The 20,186-nt window shown below is 37.8% G+C and overlaps 1 long non-coding RNA gene and 1 pseudogene across 1 annotated transcript in view; one reads left to right on the top strand and one right to left on the bottom strand.

Annotated features, from left to right (window-relative positions):
• LOC123788336 (uncharacterized) overlaps window positions 1–20,186 on the top strand; it is a 603,154-nt gene that overhangs the window by 267,844 nt on the left and 315,124 nt on the right. The window lies entirely within an intron of this gene.
• On the bottom strand, window positions 1,836–4,582 carry LOC123788452 (tubulin alpha-1B chain-like; annotated as a pseudogene).

Below are 20,186 nucleotides of genomic sequence, written 5' to 3'. Positions count from 1 at the left end.
ATACAGTTTTTATCTAGTCCTTATGGAGCCAGTCTGAAAGTGGGAATAAATCCACGCCTGAAATATGGCTGATGAAATCACTTCGAATGAAATTTTGTAACATGAATGAGACCCTAAAGCCCTCCGGGAATGATGATAGCACCACCACTGATGGTGTCACTGAATCAGGTATCCTGATGTTTCACTTAATTCTAAGAAAATTTGTGCATTTGTAAATGTAATCACGACTTCCTACCTCAATGTGTTCCAAAAACCTTAATTTTGATTTTTTTTTTTAAATCACCATCTACATGCAGAGTAGGGTGGTTAGGGTAAGGGTATATGGAAGAATAATATTTGAAAACTGCTCTCAAGAAACTGCTAAAATGTTTTACGTATAAAGGCAATACTGAAGAGAGTATTCAATTCAATTTAAAAAATTACATTGAGCTGTGTTGAGTGCTGGGAATCTAAGAATGAGTAAGACACAGGGCTATCTCCTACCAGGGGAAAAAGACATGTAAACAAATAAGTGACAATGTGACAGATGAGGCAATAGAAACACAGAGAAGCTACCTGGACATGCAAGAGTAAGAGTGATTAATTTTATCCAGAAGTTCAGGAAAACATTTCTGAAGTGGGAGGACTCGTTGCTGAGGACCAGAAAGAAAATAGTCTGGCATCCAAAATGGAAACGCTCATTATGAATGAATAATTGTATCAGACACTTGTTGAGAAGTGTTAGACTGAGCCGGGTGTCAGCACGTGAGACAAATAAGTTTAACAGAGGGCAAACTCAAAGACCTTTGTGTATTATAAGAAGGGCCCTGATGTATATTGGGCAGTTTGGAGGAAAACAGTTACGGAGGCCATCTGGGGCCAGCACGAGCTGAGGAACATAAGTTTTGTGCAACAAGATGATTATCACCCATCAAAACGTCTAAGCAAAGCAGTGACGCATGGCCGTATACTACGCAGTGGAGAGGAAGAATGAGTGCAGAATTTGAGCAACTTCCAAGAGATGACAGGGTTGCACATAAAGAAAAGTGAAGATATAGGGAGATAGGAGTTTTGTGTTATATGACTGGAACAATCTGGGAAGCACTGGGGGGTTTTGGATAGAAGATGTTCCAGAGAGCAAATAATGGTAGATTGAGAAAAGCTTCAAAGTTTGAACATAGAAACTATGTAAGGAAGTAACAAAAAATCTGCAGTGACAGATTTAGTGGGATTTAAGAATTTAAAAAGACTTTTTCAACATCAATTCTTAACATTCTAAAGTTCTTTATAAAGCAGAGAGGCCAAGAAGAGTATCAGAAGGGAAAAAAACAAACAAAAATAGTTTTCATTGGCTTTAAATGGATAACTGCCATAAAAGTTTCTTCAAAAGTTCAGCTCCGCAGATGTATTTTCGGTACCTATTATATGTCAGACACTATAAACTGTGGTGCTGGGGATATAAATGTGTGTAAGGTATTGTACTTTTATGAAACTTACATTCTATTTTGCTTATCAGATCTATAAACAGTTACTCTGATAAAATATTCTTAGTGATATATAGAGAGGAAGAACAAAATACATCCAGAACACTGGGAATTGATCAATCCAATTAATACAATATAGTAATCAGGTTAAAACCATTTTTGTGTAAATTAGTTTAACTGTGATCCACGATGAGAATATACTCCTATCATCCAAACTGATTTTCTTTTTTTTTCCCCCCATTTAAGGCAGAATAATTTGCTCAGACCCATCAGAGAAATGGATGGCTTGCATCTGTAACAAAACATTGATTTTAAAACCTAGGTCAGTAATTGTATATGAGAATATACACTGCTACATACAGAATAAGCTGCCCTGTAAAATCAGCACCCTTGTGACATTTTTTACTTTCAGTATTCCTTTACTTCCTCTTCACAGTCTCCTTCAACAGAGTTCACACCAACTGCCTCATAATCCTTCTCAACGGCAGCCATGTCCTCCTGGGCCTCAGAAAACTCTCCTTCCTTCATGCCCTTCCCCACGTACCAGTGAGCAAAGGCACGCTTGGCATACATCAGGTCACACTTACGGTCCAGGCGAGCCCAGGCCTCAGCGATGGCTGTGGTGCTGCTCAGCACGCACACAGCTCGCTAAACTTTGGCCAGGTCTCCGCCAGGTACCACCGTGGGAAGCTGTAATTAAGGCCAACATCGAAGCCGATGCGGCATCAGTTCACAAACTGGATGGTACGCTTGGTCTTCATGGTGGCAATGGCAGCATTGACATCTTTGGGAACCGCACTGCCGCGGTACAGCAGGCAGCAAGCCATGTATTTACCGTGGCGAGGGTCACATTTCACCATCTGGTTGGCCGGCTCAAAGCACATATTGGTGACCTCTGCTACAGAAAGATGTTCATGTAGGCTTTCTCAACTTAGATGACAGAAGCATATGTGGCCAGAGGGAAGTGGATGTGGGCATAGGGCACCAGGTTGGTCTGGAATTCTGTCAGATCAACATTCAGGGCTCCATAAAATCTTAGGCAAGCAGTGATGGAGGACACAATCTGGCTAATAAGGCAGTTAAGGTTAGTGTAGTTTGGGCATTCAAGTTCAAGGTTAATACAACAGACGTCATAGATGGCCTTGTTGTCTTCCATGAAGGCACAATCTGAGTGCTCCAGGGTGCTGTGGGTAGTGAGGATGGAGTTGGAGTTGTAGGGCTCAGCTACAGCTGTGGAAACCTGAGGGGCTGGGTAAGTGGAGAACTCCAGCTTGCACTTCTTGCCATAATCGACAGAAAGGTTCTAGGCTATAACCACTGCTCTGAGCACATGCTCGTCAGCACCCAGCTCACTGAAGAAGGTGTTGAAGGAGTCATCTCCTCCCCCAGTGGTCTTGTCACTTGGCACCTTGCCATCGGGCTGGATGCCATGTTTCAGGGAGTGGCGCTCCCAGCAGGAATTGCCAGTCTGGACACCAGGCTGGCCAACATGGACGGAGATGCATTCACACGTGGTTGCTGCTTTGCAGCTGCTGAGCAGATGGCGGAGAGGAAAAGGAGAAGTTGTTGCTTCTTACTGCCCGCCTCTTAGGTGGTTAATGCAAGAGAAACTCCAAACTAATGCTCTTACTTTACCTGTGGAGAGGATAAAATATGTGATAGGAATGTGGCTAAAATCACATATTCCTGTCTCAGTTACTAGAAAAGCAAATTAAAGCAATTTCCACGTGGCTGGGGTATCATGGATGATATTAGTGCATTAATAGCCATCATTTACGGAGCACAGTTCTATATTTGTACATCTACTTTCTCATTTAATTCTTAGATAGCCCTTATATGAAGTAAAGTACAATTTCACAATTGCTGCATGATGGAGGCTGGGTTTGAGCCCAGGCTGTTTGGCTCTGGAATATATTTTCTTAACCAATATACTATCTTGCCTCTCAAAAGTCTTTTATTTTTGGCGGGGGGAGTAGGTGGTTTTTTTTTTTTTTTTTTTTTTTTTAAGTCTTAAAAGACGATATATTACAGAAGATTATTTAGGATGAAGAAATGTAGGTGAAGAATAAAAAATAACAGAATTTTTTATGTGGCTTTTTGAATGGGATAATTATTGTCTTATGTGGTAGTGTATCTTGTGTGGTTGTTTCGAATTGCTAATGTGGTTCTTCCAGCTTGGGTAGAAAAGAGTATTTGTGGAGTAAATAGTCATGAATCACTTTGTTGTGGGATCCTAGCACTGGGCAGATTCTTCTTCCCGTTTTAAGACTGTTCTGGGGACATCTCTGTGAGGAACAGAAGGGGGCACTGGGAGGCCACATTCACTTCAGTATAGCCGTTGTCTATGTCACGGTTCTCAAACTTGTCTCTAACTGTGTCATCAGAAGCAGCTGAAGGGCCTATTAAAAATACATTTTTCTGGGCTCCACCCCAAAGTTTCTGACTGAGTAGGTCTGAATCAGAATTTCCATTTGCATTTCCTACCAGTGTCTGGTTGATGGGGTTGATGCTGGTTCAGGGACCACACTTTATTTTTTTTTTTTTTTAAGGTTTTATTTGTTTATTTGAGAGAGAGAGAGCGGAAGAGAAAGCACAAGCGGGGAGGAGAGGGAGAAGCAAGCTCCCTGCGAGCAGGGAGCCCAATGCGGGGCTTGATCCCAGGACCCTGAGATCAGGACCTGAGCTGAGGGCAGGTGCTTAACAACTGAGGCGTCCCAGGGCATCCCAGGGACCACACTTTAAAAACCAAAGGTCTCTGCTGTTCTCATGCCTTTTTTACGCTTACAAAAGGTTGTGAATTGCCATATCAGTATCCCCTCGTGGGCAGCAGTTTGATCCACTGAACTTAACAACACGGTGAACCGTCTTAGCCCTCATTTCACAGCTAAGGCACCAGCAGGTAGCTTGATCCTACAGCAAGGGCAGCATCCCAGAGACCTGCATTTACTTGCCCTCCACCCAGTGAATACACAGGCCCAAAAGATTTTGCTCTCACATACCCCAGAAAAGGAGCCCAGTAATACCAGGCAGCCAAGGGAGGTGCTCTTTGTCCCCATCGATGACACCAGCAGGACTTGATCAGGAACTCCGACAGGAGAATGAAGCCGACCAAAAAGCATTGCAAGGGCTCTGAAAACTAAACTGTCAGTGAAACTAAACCCCACAAAAGTACACCAGAATTCACCTGCTAAACCTAAACCTAAAAGCAAATTATCAGCTGAAAAAAGATTTAAGTAAGATTGAGTCTCCTAATAATCAAAATACCCAGCATAAAATAGAAAATCATGTATTATACCAAAGACCAGGAAAACCATGAATAAAACACTAAGAAAAACATGAATGAGAAAAGCAATCAATAGATGCTAATATTGAATTGAATCAAATGTTGGCCTTATCTAATAAGACCTAAAGCAGCTGTCATAAAAACACAGGATACAAGAGCAACACATAACACATAATGTCAATACATGTATGCATATATACTGATAATGAACATGTGAAAACCAAAATTTACAAATGTGCCTAAGAATTTCTCCAAGAATGAAATACTTAGGTATAAATCTAACAAAGCATATACAGGATTTATATAATGAAAGTTATAAAATGCTACTGAAAGCAATCAGAAAGAACCTTAAATCTTTGAGGGACATACCGTATTTTTTTTTAATTTAAATTTTGGTTAACATATAGTGCAATATTAGTTTCAGGAGTAGAATTCAGTGATTCATCAGGTATGTACAACACCCAGTGCTCATCACAGCAGGTGCCCTCTTGAATACCCATCACCCATCTAGCCCATCTCCCCCCACCTCCCTCCATCAGCCCTTAGTTTTTTCTGTATCGTTAAGAATCACTTATGGTTTGTTTCCCTCTCTCCTTCCCCCCCCCTTCCCATATGTTCATCTGTTTTCTTTCTTAAATCCACGTATAAGTGAGATTGTCTTTCTCTGACTTACTTCACTTAACATGATACACTCTAGCTCCATCCATGTCATTGCAAATGGCAAGATTTCATTCTTTTTGATGGCTGAATAATATTCCATTATACATATATATACCACATCTTCTTTGTCCATTCATCAGTCTATGGACATTTGGGCTCTCTCCATAGTTTGGCTATTGTTTATAATGCTGCTGTAAACATCAGGGTACCCTTTCAAATCTGTATTTTTATAGCTTTTGGGTAATACCTAGTAGTGCAATTGCTGGATTGTAGGGTAATTCTATTTTTAACTTTTTGAGGAACCTCCAAACTGTCTCCAGAGTGGGTGCTCCAGGTTGCATTCCCACAAACACTGCAAGAGGGTTCCTCTTTGTGTGCATTCTTGCCAACACCTATTGTATCTCATGTTGTGAATTTTTGCCATTCTGTCAGGTGTGAGGTGGTATCTCATCATGGTTTTGATTTGCATTTCCCTGATGATGAGTGATGTTGAGCATCTTTTCATGTGTCTGTTGGCCATCTGGATGTCTTCTTTGGACATTTTTTGAGGACATTAAAATTTCTTCCTTGAAGACATTCGTGTCTTCTGCTCATTTCTTAACTGGATTATTTGTTTATTGGGTGTTGAGTTTGATAAGTTCTTTATAGATTTTTGGATACTAACCCTTTATCAGATATATCATTTGCAAATATCTTTTCCCATTTTGTAGGTTGCCTTTTAGTTTTGTTGATTGTTTCCTTCCCTGTGCAGAAGCTTTTTGTCTTGATGAAGTCTTAATAGTTAATTTTTGCTTTTGTTTCCCTTGCCTTCTGCGATGTATGTAGTAAGAAGTTGCTGCAGCCAGCCAAGGTTACAGAGGTTGCTGCCTGTGTTCTCCTCTAGGATTTTGATGAATTCTTGTCTCACATTTAGGTCTTTCATCCATTTTGAATTTATTTTTGTGTATGGTGTGAGAAAGTGGTTGAGTTTCATTCTTTTGCACGTTGCTGTCCAGTTTCCCCAACACCATTTGTTGAAGAGACTCTCTTTTTATGTTGGATATTCTTTCCTGCTTTGTTGAAGATTAGTTGACCATATAGTTGTGGGCCCATTTCTGGGTTCTCTATTCTGTTCCATTGATCTGTGTGTCTGTTTTTGTGCCAGTACCATACTGTCTTGATGACTGCAGCTTTGTAATATAGCTTGCAATTCGGATTTGTGCTGCCTCTAGGTTTGTTTTTCTTTTTCAAGATTTCTTTGGCTATTAGGGGTCTTTTGTGGTTCCATACAAATTTTAAGATTATTTATTCTAGCTCTGTGAGAAATGCTGGTGGCATTTTGATAGGGATCACAGTAAATGTATAGTTTGCTTTGGTTAGTATAGACATTTTAACAATGTTTGTTCTTCCAATCCATGAGAGTGGAATGCTTTTCCATTTCTTTGTGTCCTCTTCAGTTTCTTTTGTAAGTTTTCAGTGTGTAGACCTTAACTGCTTTAGTTAGGTTTATTCCTAGGTATCTTATCATTTTGGTGTAATTGCAAATGGGATCGATTCTTTGATTTCTTTTTCTGCTGCTTTGTTTTTGGTGTATAGAAAAGCAACAGATTTCTGTGCATTGATTTTATATCCTGCAACTTTGCTGAATCTATGTATGAGTTCTAGCAATATTTTGATGGAGTCTTTTGGTTTTTGTTTTTTTTTTAAAGATTTTATTTATTTGACAGAGAGAAAGACAGCGAGAGAGGGAACACAAGCAGGGGGAGTGGGAGAGGGAAGAGCAGGCTTTCCACCGAGCAGCGAGCCTGATGCAGGGCTCGATCTCAGAACCCTGGGATCATGACCTGAGCCGAAGGCAGACGTTTAACGACTGAGCCACCCAGGTGCCCCTCTTTTGGGTTTTCTACATAGAGTATCACGTCATTTGCAAATAGTGAAAGTTTGACTTCTTCCTTGCTGATTTGGATGCCTTTTATTTCTTTTTGTTGTCTGATGGCTGAGGCTAAGACTTCCAGTACTAAATAGTAATGGTGAGAGTGGACATCCTTGTCTTATTCCTTGTTTTTCTCCCTTGAAGATGATATCAAATGTGGGTTTTTTGTATATGGCCTTCATGATGTTGAGGTATGTTCTATCTATCCCTATTTTGTTGAGGGTTTTTATCAAGAATGGATTCTGTATTTTGTCAGATACTTTTTCTGCATCTATTGAGAGGATCATCTGGTTCTTATCCTTTCTTTTATTAATGTGATGTAGCATGTTGATTGATTTGTGAATATTGAACCAACCCCCCTGCAGCCCAGGATTAAGTCCCACTTGATGGTGGTGAATAATTCTTTTAATATACTGAATTTGATTTGCTAGTATTTTATTGACAATTTTTTCAACCATGTTCATCAGGGACTCCTTTTTTGTGGGGACTTTGTCTGGTTTTAGAATCAAGATAATGCTAGGTTCATAGAATGATTTTGGAATTTTTCCTTCCATTTCTATGGTATAGGTATTAACTCTTCTTTAAATGTTTGATAGAAATTCCCTGGGAAGCCATCTGGGCCTGGACATTTGTTTGTTGGGAGATTTTTGACTATTGGTTCAATTTCTTTGCTGGTTATGGGTCTGTTTAAATTTTCTATTTCTTCCTGTTTCAGTTTTGGTAGTTTATGAGTTTTTAGGAATTTGTTCATGTCTTCCAGATTGCCCAGTTTGTTGACGTATAATTTTCCTAGTATTCTCTTATAACTGTTTGTATTTCTGTGGTGTTGGTTGTGATCGCTCTATCATTCATGATTTTATCTACTTGATTCTCTCTCTCTCTCTTTTGGGGGGGCTAAATCTGGCTAAGGGTTTATCGATTTTATTAAGTCTTTTGAAGAACCAGCTCTTAGTTTTGTTGATCTGTTCTGCTGTTTCTAATATCATTTATTTCTGCTCTAATCTTTAGTATTTCTCTTCTTCTGCTGGCTTTAGGCTTTATTTGCTCTTCCTTTTCTATCTCCTTTAGGTGTAAGGTTAGGTTGTGTATTTGAGACTTCTTTCTTCTTGAGGTAGGCCTGTATTGCAATACACTTCCCACTTAGGACTGCCTTTGCTGCATCCAAAGGTTTTGGACTGTTGTGTTTTCATTTTCATTTGCTTCCATGTACTTTTAATTTCTTCTTTAATTTCCTGGTTAACCCATTCATTCTTTAGTAGGATGTTCTTTAGCCCCCATTTGTGGTCCTTCCAAGTTTTTTCATGTGGTTGACTTCCAGTTTCATAGCACTGTGGTCTGAAAATATGCATGGTATGATCTCAATCTTTTTGTACTTGTTGAAGGCTGATTTGTGACCCAGTATGTGATCTATTCTGCAGAATGTTCCATGTGCAAAAAGAATGTGTATTGTGCTTTAGGATGAAATGTTCTGAATGTATCTGTTAAGTTCATCTGGTCCAGTGTGTCATCCATATCCATTTTTTCCTTTTGATTTTCTGCCTAGATGGTCTGTTCATTGCTCTAAGTAGGGTGTTAAAGACCCCTACCATTATTGTAGTATTATCCATGAGTTTCTTTATGTTCATTATTAACTGATTTATATAGTTGGGTGCTCCCAAGTTGGGGGCATAAATATTTACAATTATTAGATCTTCTTAATGTGTAGACCCCTTAATTATGATATAATGCCTTTCTTCATCTCTTGTTTTAGTCTTTGTTTTATAAATCTAGTTTGTCTGATAAAAGTATGGCTACTCTGGCTTTCTTTTGACATCTGTTAGCATGGTAGATGGTTCTCTATCTCCTTACTTTCCATCTGCAGGTGTCTCTAGGTCTGAAATAAGTCTCTTGTAGGTACCAAAGAGATGGATCTTGGTTTTTTATCCATTTTGATACCCTATGTATTTTGAATGACATTTAATCCATTTACATTCAGATTGATTATTGGAAGTTGAATTTAGTGTCATTCTGTTACCTGTAGAGTTGGAGTTTCTGGTGATGTTCCCTTGTCCTTTCTAGTTTTTGTTGCTTTTGGTCTTCTTTTTAGTGGTCACGATCTCCTTTAGTTTTTATTTGTCTGGGAAACGCTTTCTCTCTCCTTCTATTTTGAATGACAGCCTTGCTGGATAAAGTACTCTTGGCTGCATATTTTTCCCATCCAGTACATTGAATATATCTTGCCATGCTCTTCTGGCCTGTCAAGTTTCTGTGGACACATCTGTTGCAAACCTGATCTGTCTTCCCTTATAGGTTAAGGACTTTTTTCCCCTCTTGCTACTTTCAGGATTCTTTTCTGATCTGCGTATTTTGTGAATTTGACTGTGCTATGCCTTGGTGATGGTCAGCTTTTGTTGAATATAATGGTAGTTCTCTGTGCTTCTTGGACTTTGATGTCTGTGTCCTTCCCACGATTAGGGAAGTTTTTAGCTATAATTCACTGAAATAAACCCTCTACCACTTTTCCTTTGTCTTCATCTTCTGGGACTCCTATGATACAAATGTTATTCTGTTTTAATAAATTGCTGAGTTCCCTAAGTCTACCTTCATGATCCATTACCTTTGTTTCCCTCTTCTTTTCAGCTTCATTATTTTCCATGATTTCATCTTCTGAAAAAATTACTGATTTGTTCCTCTGCTTCATCCATCCTCATTTTTATGGCATCTGTTTAGGTTTGTATCTTAGTTATAGCATTTTTAATTTTGGCATGACTAGATTATAGTTCTTTTATCTCTGTGGTAAGGGATTTTTTAGTGTCTTCTATGCTTTTTTCAAGCCCAGCTACTATCCTTATAATTACTATTTTTAAGTTCTAGTTCAGTCATCTTACTTAATATCTGTGTTGATTACATCTCTGGCTGTCATTTCTTCCTGTTCTTTCTTTTGAACAGGTGAATTCTTCTGTCTTGTCATTTTGGAGGTAAAAAAAAAAAAAAAGCAAAATAAAACTTTAAAATGTTTAAAAAAATAAAATAAATAAAGGAAGTCAGATCCTAGGTATGTTTTGGTCTGCTTGTTATGAGAAACTTGATAGAAAACAGGTAGAAAGAAAGAAAAGAAAAAGAAAAAAAATTTAAAAATATATAAAATTAAAAAATAAAAAAGCATGTTCTTTCTGTATCCAAAAAAGAAACAAAAACAAAGATAAAAACAAAAAAGCAAAAACAAACCCAAAGGAAGCAAGGTCCTGTTGCCTTAGAGCTGAAGCTGTGCAATGCTCTATGATCAGTGGGCAAGGGGTTTGCATTGGTCTGCTGGGGGAGGGGCCTGTTGCTCTGATCCATAGGTGGTTTTGCCCTAGTGGAGATGCACCGGCAGGGCATGGGGGCGGGGCTTAGTATAGCGGCTCCATTCTCCACTTGTTGGCACTGTTTAGCTCACTGAGGTCCATGAAGCTGGTGGGTACAGGGAGAAAATGGCTTTACCCTATTCTCTCATCTCCAGAGAAGGAAACATGTGCTACAGATGTGTAAACAATGATCCCTCCTGTGTCTCTAGTTTCCACTGAATACCTGATTTCACCCTGTGTCTAAGCTGTCCACCTGACAAATGGCACAGCACTCCTGTATTTTATCTCAGGCGGGGCTGTATTTCAAAACCCCACTTCACACACCCCCACAGGAAGACCGTGGACTGATCTTCTGGGGGAGGTTTTCACTACCCTGTGGCCAGTGCAGGCTTGTCCCTGAAAACAGTTGTGCAACTGTACAGCGGTTTGAAGTTTATGGTAAATCACAACACACAGCCAGCACCAGAGATTGCTGTCCTCAGCCAGGGTTTCTGTTCCTATTCCGACGAACAGTGAGTGGGGCAGCTCAATTGTGCCCACAGGGTTCTTTGCTCATGGAGAGGACCTTTGTATCACCTCTACCAAACGCACTCCAAGCAGGGTAACCGCTTCTCCCTGTTCGACCCTGGGGATCCTGCTTCCCCACTGGAGCCCTGCTTAGCTGTCTGCAACCCTGGTGATGTTGCAGACCTCTGAAACTTCAGAATCTGTGCTCCACTGTTTGTAAAAATACTGGTGGTATTGTACCTACTTTTTCCCCATCAGTGGTTTTGGGGAACGGTTTTCTTGTGCAGCTCCCTGTGCATGTTTTCACTCTTTCTTTTAATGTTTTTCCCCTGCATGTTCTCTCTCTCTCCTCTTTCTCACTTGCTATTCCTTCCATGATCAGGGCTCCTTCTCCTGGGCAATGCTCACGGCTATTTTCTCCCACTAATCAACTCTCCACCTTCCATCTTTTGTTTTTCTGGTTTGTAGACATGCAGCTTTGTTCTCTAAGACTTTGAATCAATTTCTTTGGCTTTCAAAGTGATTTGATTTGAGGGAGGAGGCAAGCTTAGTGTCACCCTACTCCTCCATCATCTTACCTCTTCCAAGACTTATCATGTTTTGGATTGGAAGACTCAATATAGTAAAGACATCATTTCTCCCTGAATATATCTATAGGTTTGATAAAATTTCTATCAAAGTTTCAGAAAGGTTTTTTTTTTTTTTTTTGTAGACATAGGTTAATTTTTCTAAAACTTACATGGAAAGGTAAAGTCCATTAAATAGCCAAAACAACTTTGAAAAAGTAGAAGGAATAATCACCTCTCCTAATATTAAAGCTTATAATATAACTATACTAATCACAGCAGTGTTATACTGGAGGAGAGGTAGACGTATAGATCAGTGAAACAGAATCAAAAATATAGAAATAGATCCAAACAAATATGGCCACTTAACTTTTGACAAAGGAGCATAAGTCAGTAAATAGTATTGGAGCAACTGGACATTCATTGACAAGAAAAATGAATCTCCACCTAGACCTTATCTCTTATATAAAAATTAGCTCAAAATGGATCATGAAATTAAATATAAAGCTAAAGTACATTAAGAACATATGAGAAAATTTGGGGGACCTAGGATAGACAGAGTTCTTTGATTTGACACCTGAAATACTACCTAGAAAAGGAAAAAGTGCTAAATTGGACCACACCTAAATTTCAAAAATTTGCTCTTTGAAAAACTCTTTTGAAAGGATTTAAAAAACCCACAGACTAAGAGAAAATATTTACAAATCATGTATCTGACACAGATCTTGTATCTAAAATATGTAAAGAACTCTCAAAACTCAACATTAGGAAAAACAATTGATCTGGTTAGAAAATGGGCAAAAAATCAAGCACAGACATTTCACTGATATACAGAAGGCAAATGAACACATGAAAAGATGTTCAACATAATTAGCTAATGGAGAAATGAAAATTAAAACCACAGGGAACTATCATTGCACATCCATCAGAATAGCTAAAATAAAAAATAGCGACAACAAATACAGTCAAGAATGTGGAGAAACTGGATCACTCATACATTGCTGGTTTGAATGTAAAACAGTGTAGCCACTCTGGAAAATGCGAAGTTCCTTTTGAAACTAAAAATAAATTTATCATACGATTCAGCAATGGCAAAAAAAAAAAATTATGAATGTTCTTAGCAGCTTTATTCATGATAACTCCAAACTAAAAACTATCCAGATGTCCTTCAGAGGGTGAATGGTTAAACACACTGTGGTACATTCGTACCATGGAATACTACTCTGCAATAATAATTTAAAAAATGAACGATTTAAACACTCAAAAATGTAGATGGATCTCAAGGAAATTATGCTGCATGAAAATATCAAAATGGTACGTAACATAATTACATGAATATAACATTTGTGAAGTAAGAATCACAAATAGGAAGAACAAATTAGTGGATGGAGAAGGAGAACATGTGCCTATAAAGAATAATCTTGTGTTGGCATAGTTGGGTGTCTTGATTGTGGTGGTGATTATACAAAACTACACGTGACAAAATTGTGTATGATTATCTACACAAAAATACAAATGGGTGCATGTATAATTGGTGACATCTGAACCTGCTGTTTGAGTTGTGCCCATGTCAGTTTCTTGGTTTTGATGTTGTACTGTGGTTCTGTGAAATGTTGGCACTGGGGGAGAAGCTAAGGAAAAGGTTTCCCTATATATTTCTCTGCAAATTCCTATGCATCTGTAATTACTTCAAACTACATATTTTGTTAATGGTTGTGAGTAGAACTAATGCATGATCATGAGTTTAATTCTGTCGTCTTTGAACACAGCCATTGTATTCAGAGCTCCGGGTCCTTAAGTCCTTTTATACCAAAATTTTAAGTTTTAGCTCAGGCTGAGGATGTGGTCAGAGACTTAAAGAAATTCTTTGCAGAATACCAATGTAATTGGTAACTCTTATTCCCTTCCATTTATCATCAAGTCTGATTAACTGGAAAGGGGAAGAGAATGGGTATTGGTGTAGAAAGGAGGAAAAAGAAAATTTTGAAGTCAAGTAAAAATTAACACTAGGATGAATTTTTTTTGAAATGAAGGACAAAAATCTTTCAGTTTGGGACACTACTTCCTTTTTATCTTTGTGAAACCAAAATTTATATGTTTATGTGGCAGTTTTATTTTTAAATAAATTTTAATTGCATTTATTTGTTGCTTATACCAAAAATTTTGGATTCTGTATAAATATATAATAAAAGCCAAGGCCCTTAGCACAGTAAATGATAAATCTAAGAAAAACTTAAGAATCCAGGTGAAATAGATTTTAAAGACATAGGAGATAGTAATAGTCCTATATTAAACTCATAAGCTTTTCTTTATTTCTTATTCCAACATCTGCTGCTTGAATCTTAATATCCATTATTTCCTCCCTCCCAATTGGGAAGGTCTTAGACCGGAGGTCAAAAGGTTGGAGCACACAGCTCCAGCTCTGTCATATGTTAGGTATGTGATCTTTGATTCATTAGCCTGTTTCTTCATCAGTTTCATTTTGAGAGAAAGTTGGCACACGAAGTATTTTTGCAATGCTGTAAAAAAATGAAGGCACTATTAGTAAAAAAAAAAAAAAAAAAAAAATTCTCAGCTTCTGAGAAAGTGGCCACTTTGAAAGTACAAAGAAGAGAGAAGAACTAAAATGTTCAGATTAAGCCCCAGAACACTGTAGAAATCCCTGGGAGCCCAGAGATAAATCTATCTGTGGGATAAAATTCTGTTTCCCATGTAAGGAATATGTGCCCCCCCCAAAAAAAAACCCTCATAGCCTGTAATATCACCTTTTCATGAAAGTTTTGTGAGTCCTGGTAAGATAAAATATATGCAGAGAACCACTGGAAATGTGTAAATACAATAAAATTGGAAGTATAGTCTTAAAAACATGGTTAAGAAACAAGACGATCAAGAATAGGAGAATATGAATGCATTATATGTTTTGAAACTATATATAAACTGATCCTTATGTGTAGATTCTCTGTAAGTTGGACATCAGTAACCTTTAGTATTGTAGCTCATTGCTTTTCTTGATTTTGAACTTTGTGCTCTGATAATTCTCTTTTGAGTAGTTTCTAACTGCCGTGGGTAAAAAATGACCATGTTTATAAGCACTTTGCTCTTACTGTATTAACAAAAGATAGCAACCACATGAATTGTTCTTCCATACCCAGAAGTGGCAAATACTAAACCAGACCTTAATAAAAGATAAACAATGAATTCTAAAAAATATTTTACAGCAATGAGCATTTTCAGAGCAAGGACAGGAGATGATTCCCGAAGTAGCTACTGTGTGCTGCTCCGAGAGAAACAGAGTCACCAGTTTCGCAGACGGCCAGCACTATGATGGAGGTGGCTTACGGCCTGACAGGGCCAGGACCCAGAACTGGGCCACTGGTGCAGGAGAGCTGACACAGTCATCATCTCAACGAACCCAGAGAGTAATTTACTGAAATAGGCCATTTAGAGAAATGGAGCCAGGAGAGTCCATTTCCCAGAAATGGATATCACGGCCTTTCTCTGTGTGGCTTTGCACACGAATAGCCTGAAAAGTTAGAGGATGATGAAGGGAGAGCCTGAAAAAGCCAAAAGGTCATGGAAATTGAAAGACATGATGGGAAAAAGATTGGAGAATCTTAGGTTTAACAGTGGTAGCGGGGAGCCTCGGAGCAATTCTAAGGCTTGCAGTGTGTAATACGTGGAGTCTCCTGTCTTACTGGCAAAGGATTCTTAAAAAATTTTAATAACATGCAGTTAGTTATCAGATATCATTTTGCTCTATAGGAAGCGATTTAGATTTGAGGTGGTCAGATTATTCTAGTACCAGCATCCTGTGTTTAATGTACAACCCCACCCTTGTGTCCTGAGATCTGGTATGTTTGCCGACTTCTTCCTTTATTACGCCAGGCCCTTCCTCATAACCTTCTGATAAGCCTGAGGAAAAGAGAAGATGAGAGATGTTTCATTGACATAAAACTTTGACTTTCCTGGCTGATATGAGAGACAGTCATTGGAAAGCCCTATGCAGAGATCCAAAGACTTAGTGGAGATTTCTCTAGAGAATGAGAAGGCTTACTGCTGCCTTATCATACCTTCCTACGGCTGTTCCTAATCTTGCTCAATCTGCTCTCGTTGCCTGGAGTGACATTGCCTTCCTCCCTTTGTTCAAATTCCGCTTATCTTTCAGTGTCTACCTTAATCATCTTTTTCCCTGTAAAGCTAACTTCAATCGTCCCTCCTTTCTCCACTCAAGCAATTAATTGTACTTTCTGGTATTCTCTTAATTATTTGTTAGTGCTTGAATGGTAGTGCCTTTATATTATATTTTTTGATACATGTCTCTGTTCCCACTAGGCTGAAAAATAATTTCTGGCATTGAGATTAGAGTTACAATCCTGATTTGTCTACCTAGCTGGATAATATAAGACGAATCACTTAAAAACTTTTTGTACCTCAGTATCTTCAAGTATAATGTGGGAATAATAAAAATGGTAGTAATATAATAATAATAATAATAATAATAATAATAATAATAATAATAATAATAAAATACCACATGATTATTGGCAGAAAAATGTGAACTAATACAATTAAATTCCCCAAATGCTTGATATGTAGTAAATACTCAATGAATGTCAGCTATTGCTGTTTTTCTTATTTTCTTTGAGGACTTCCAGATTTTTACACGATGGGTTCTCTCAGTAATGTTTGCTTCTCACTGAGCAACACTGATTTTCTCCTAATGTGCATAGGCACTTGGTTGATGCTTATTTGGTAAGACATAAGAACAGTGTGCTTCTCTTTTTGGTCATGTGTGGCTGCCATGAATCTGACCATGGAGCTAGGATCAGAGTTAGCGAAAAATGTCAGATACTAGGGTTTCATCAAAGTTTAAAATGAGAAACTGCACTGGCACATGAATCCGAATGGGATGTGGACCAAATATGGCGGAAAGGATGACATCCAAAAGACAAAAGGAGAGTGTGAATTGAAGCATCATTAGATTATCTAGGCTGAAGAGGTCAGATTGTGCACTGAGATAAAGAATAAGGGGATGAAATTTGGGCTGAAAATCTAGGAATAGGACCACAGCAGGCTGAAATACAGAATGTGGTTTGAATCTTCAAGCTTGGCAGTGCTCGCTGGCCTTCTACCCTGGCTTTAAGCAGCCTCCCTGCTGTGTGCTGATAAGGAATGGCAGGTGTAAGCTGCTTCCTGGGGTGAGAGAGGTTTTTTCAGATGCCAGTGCCTGCAGGGAAGATTCTTCTCACCAGGGAACTAACAACTGATATTAAGTGCCCAAAGCTAATGAAAGATCCCTAAGAGCAAAGACACACTGTGCTAAAATGCTTAGTCAAGGATTAAGTTCAATCATTCTGGCTAAATCCATCTTTAAAGACAGGTGCTTACCTGAGTTTGTGCTATCATGCCTCCATTTTCATGATTTTTTTAAGGCAGTTTCTTCCAAAGGCCAATCTATAGTCAATTTATTTACTCAAGTTCTTATTCTTTATGCCCCTCATATTTTCTACACTGTTTCTTTTATGCAATTGAGGTTACCTTACTGTAAAATTATAGTAGTCATTGCCTAGTGTAAGTAGATGACATTTCTCCCCTTATCTCCTCAACCCATATTGTAGAACCTTCCCACATTCTCTCCTCAATTTCTTCTTCCACAGCCCATGCTGCTTGAGTGGGCCATATGAACCACCTACCTGCCCATAGTCACTTGATCCAATAAATCAGATTCTCTCTCCTAGGGTTTTGTAATTGGAATTCAGAGACTCTAATTGCTTCCTGTGGATCCCTTGGATTGGGATGCTATTTAGGCTGCTGTAAATCTTTTCTGCCATGTGCAGAGAGAAGTAAGTAAAACTGTTATATTAGGACTTTTGGTTGCAAAATCGAAATCCCAATGCAGTTTAAGCTAAAGAGGACGCATATTGTTTCACTGAGCAACCTAGAATTATCTAGTCACATGGATGGCTAGATCAGGGTGTTTACATATAGTTATGAAGAACTTTCCATCTTTCAGTTCTGTCCCCCCCCCCCCCGCCCCGTTTGCCTTATGCTCTGTCAGGAAAAATGGCCCCAATAGCTATTATGCACATGATTCTTAAACATTTTGATCTCAGAAAGAATGAGAGCCCCCATATCTAATAAGCCAAATTAAAAAAAAAAAAAGATTTGAACGTGTCACCAAAGAAGATACAAAGATTATAAATGAATATGTACAAAGATGCTCAATATAATTATCATTCATTAGTATGGCTAAAATTAAAAAGACTGACCATGCCAAATGTTGGAGAATATGTGGAAGAACAGAAAAATGTGACACTTTGGAAAGTTTAACAAAATCGAACAACCTGTTAATAAGACTCAGCAGAAAGGAAATAAAGAAATTGTATTGGAAATGTATGAGGGAATAGATATTACCATAGTCCCTACAAACATTGAAGGGATAAAATGAGAAATATTATGAATACATTTTTGCAAATAAATTCAACAACGTGAATGAAATAGACAATTTCTAGAAAAACAGAGCTTGCCAGAATTGAAGAAATAGAAAATCTGAATAGCTGTAATTAAAAAAAATAAATTCATAATCTATAGTCTCACAAAATATCAAACCAGATGGTTACAAACTACAGTTGACCCTTGAACAACACGGGTTTGAACTGTGAAAGTTCAACTGTATTTTCAACTGTGCAGGGTGGGGTGGAGGGTAAGTGCCCCGAATCCCCACATTATTCAAGCTATAAGGAAGAAATAGTACACATTTTATAAAAGTCCTTTCTGGAGGGTGCCTGGATGGCTCAGTTGGGTAAGCATCTGACTTCAGCTCAGATCATGATCTCAGGGTCCCCACTGAGTGGGGAGTCTGCTTCTCCCTTTCCCTATGGCCCTCCCCCGGCTTGTGTTCTCTCTGCCTCTCTCTCAAATAAACAAAATCTTAAAAAAAAAAAAAAGTCCTCTCAGAAAATAGAAGCAACACACCCCAACTTCTTTTTAAAATCCAGAGTCACTCTGATAAGAAAACATGGCAAGAAGATTATTACAACAATAAAAATTATAGTACAAAATCTCTTTTGAATATAGACCAAAAGATCTTTACAAAAATATTGGCATATGAAATGTAGAAATAGAAAGAAATGAACAAGGAGGATTTATTGCAGGAAATCATTTGATTTAACAATAAAAAGATTGAGTAATGTTATTTATATTTTTATACAAGGAAAGCACATACAGAAGAGTTTGAAGTGAAGAAAAAGCAGTTAACTTTATTCATCACTCATTAGAGATGAATAAAAATTCTCAGCAAACTATGAATAGAAAGGAATTTTCTCAGTTTTGAAAAGGGTGTCTACTAAAAACTGTGAAAATATTCCTTAATGGTGAAATAATGTACATATTCCCCTTAATTTGGGAAACAAGTGAAGAAAGTTGAATCTCAGCACTTTTATTCAACATTGTACTGGAAGTCCCAGCTAGTGAAATAAGACAAGAAGAAAAAATACAAGCCATAAGAATTGGGCAAAAGAAAGTAAAACTTTTTTAATTTATAGGTGATAACTTTTCATTTTGAACATTCTCAGGCATCTTCAACACAAATACTAGAATGAGTAAGTGAAATTTGCATGGTTCCATGATAAAAGATCTATATATAATAAATAACTGTATTTTTTAGGAGCAGCAGACATTGGGAAATAAAATTCAAAATGCAATTCTGTTTATAATTACATTAAAAAGCATAATATAAATTTAACAAAAGATATACAGACATATAAACTGAAAACAAACACATTGCTGAATGAAATTAGAAGTCCTGTGTAAATAGAAATGAATTGTACATGGATTGAAAAACTCAGGATTGTTAAAATGTCAACTCTTTCCAGATTGGTGAGTATATTCCATATGAACCCAGTCAGAATTCTAAAACTTTTCTAAAGAAATTGCCAAACTCATTCTAAAATTTATTTGGAAAAGCAAAGGATCTAGAAAAATAAAAATATTGTTGAAGAAGAAAAACAAAAATGGAAGAGATGACGTTACCTGACGTTGTAATCAACAGTATAATCAACAGTATAATATTAGCATAAAGACTGACAAATATGTTCATGCAGCAGCGTAGGGAGCCCCCAAATAGGCCAACACGTATATGGTAGTTATTTGACAAAAGCACAAGCCAGCTTAATGGAGAAAGAAACGTGTTTTCAGAAGTCATACTAGGAAAAAAAAGTCATACTAGGCTAACTGTATATCCATTTGGGAAAAAGAAAATAAAACTTCACTCTTGTACTACCCATAACACTTAATTATGTATGTTGCTTATATACAATGCTGGTGGGAGAGGAAAATGGTGTAGGCACTTTAGAAAATATTTGGCGTTTTCTCATAAAGTTAAATGAAGAATAAAGCTATAAAGCCTCAAAGAAAATATTAGAAAATACATTCTCCGTCTTAAGGTGGGCAAAAATTTCTCAGAGAAGA

The sequence above is a fragment of the Ursus americanus genome, chromosome 20 (assembly GCF_024610735.1).
Source record: "Ursus americanus isolate L20-20 chromosome 20, mUrsAme1.1.p, whole genome shotgun sequence".
NCBI classification, from domain to species: domain Eukaryota; kingdom Metazoa; phylum Chordata; class Mammalia; order Carnivora; family Ursidae; genus Ursus; species Ursus americanus.
The sequence above is the reverse complement of the archived record's forward strand: the minus strand, read 5'-3'. Positions and strand labels throughout refer to the sequence as shown.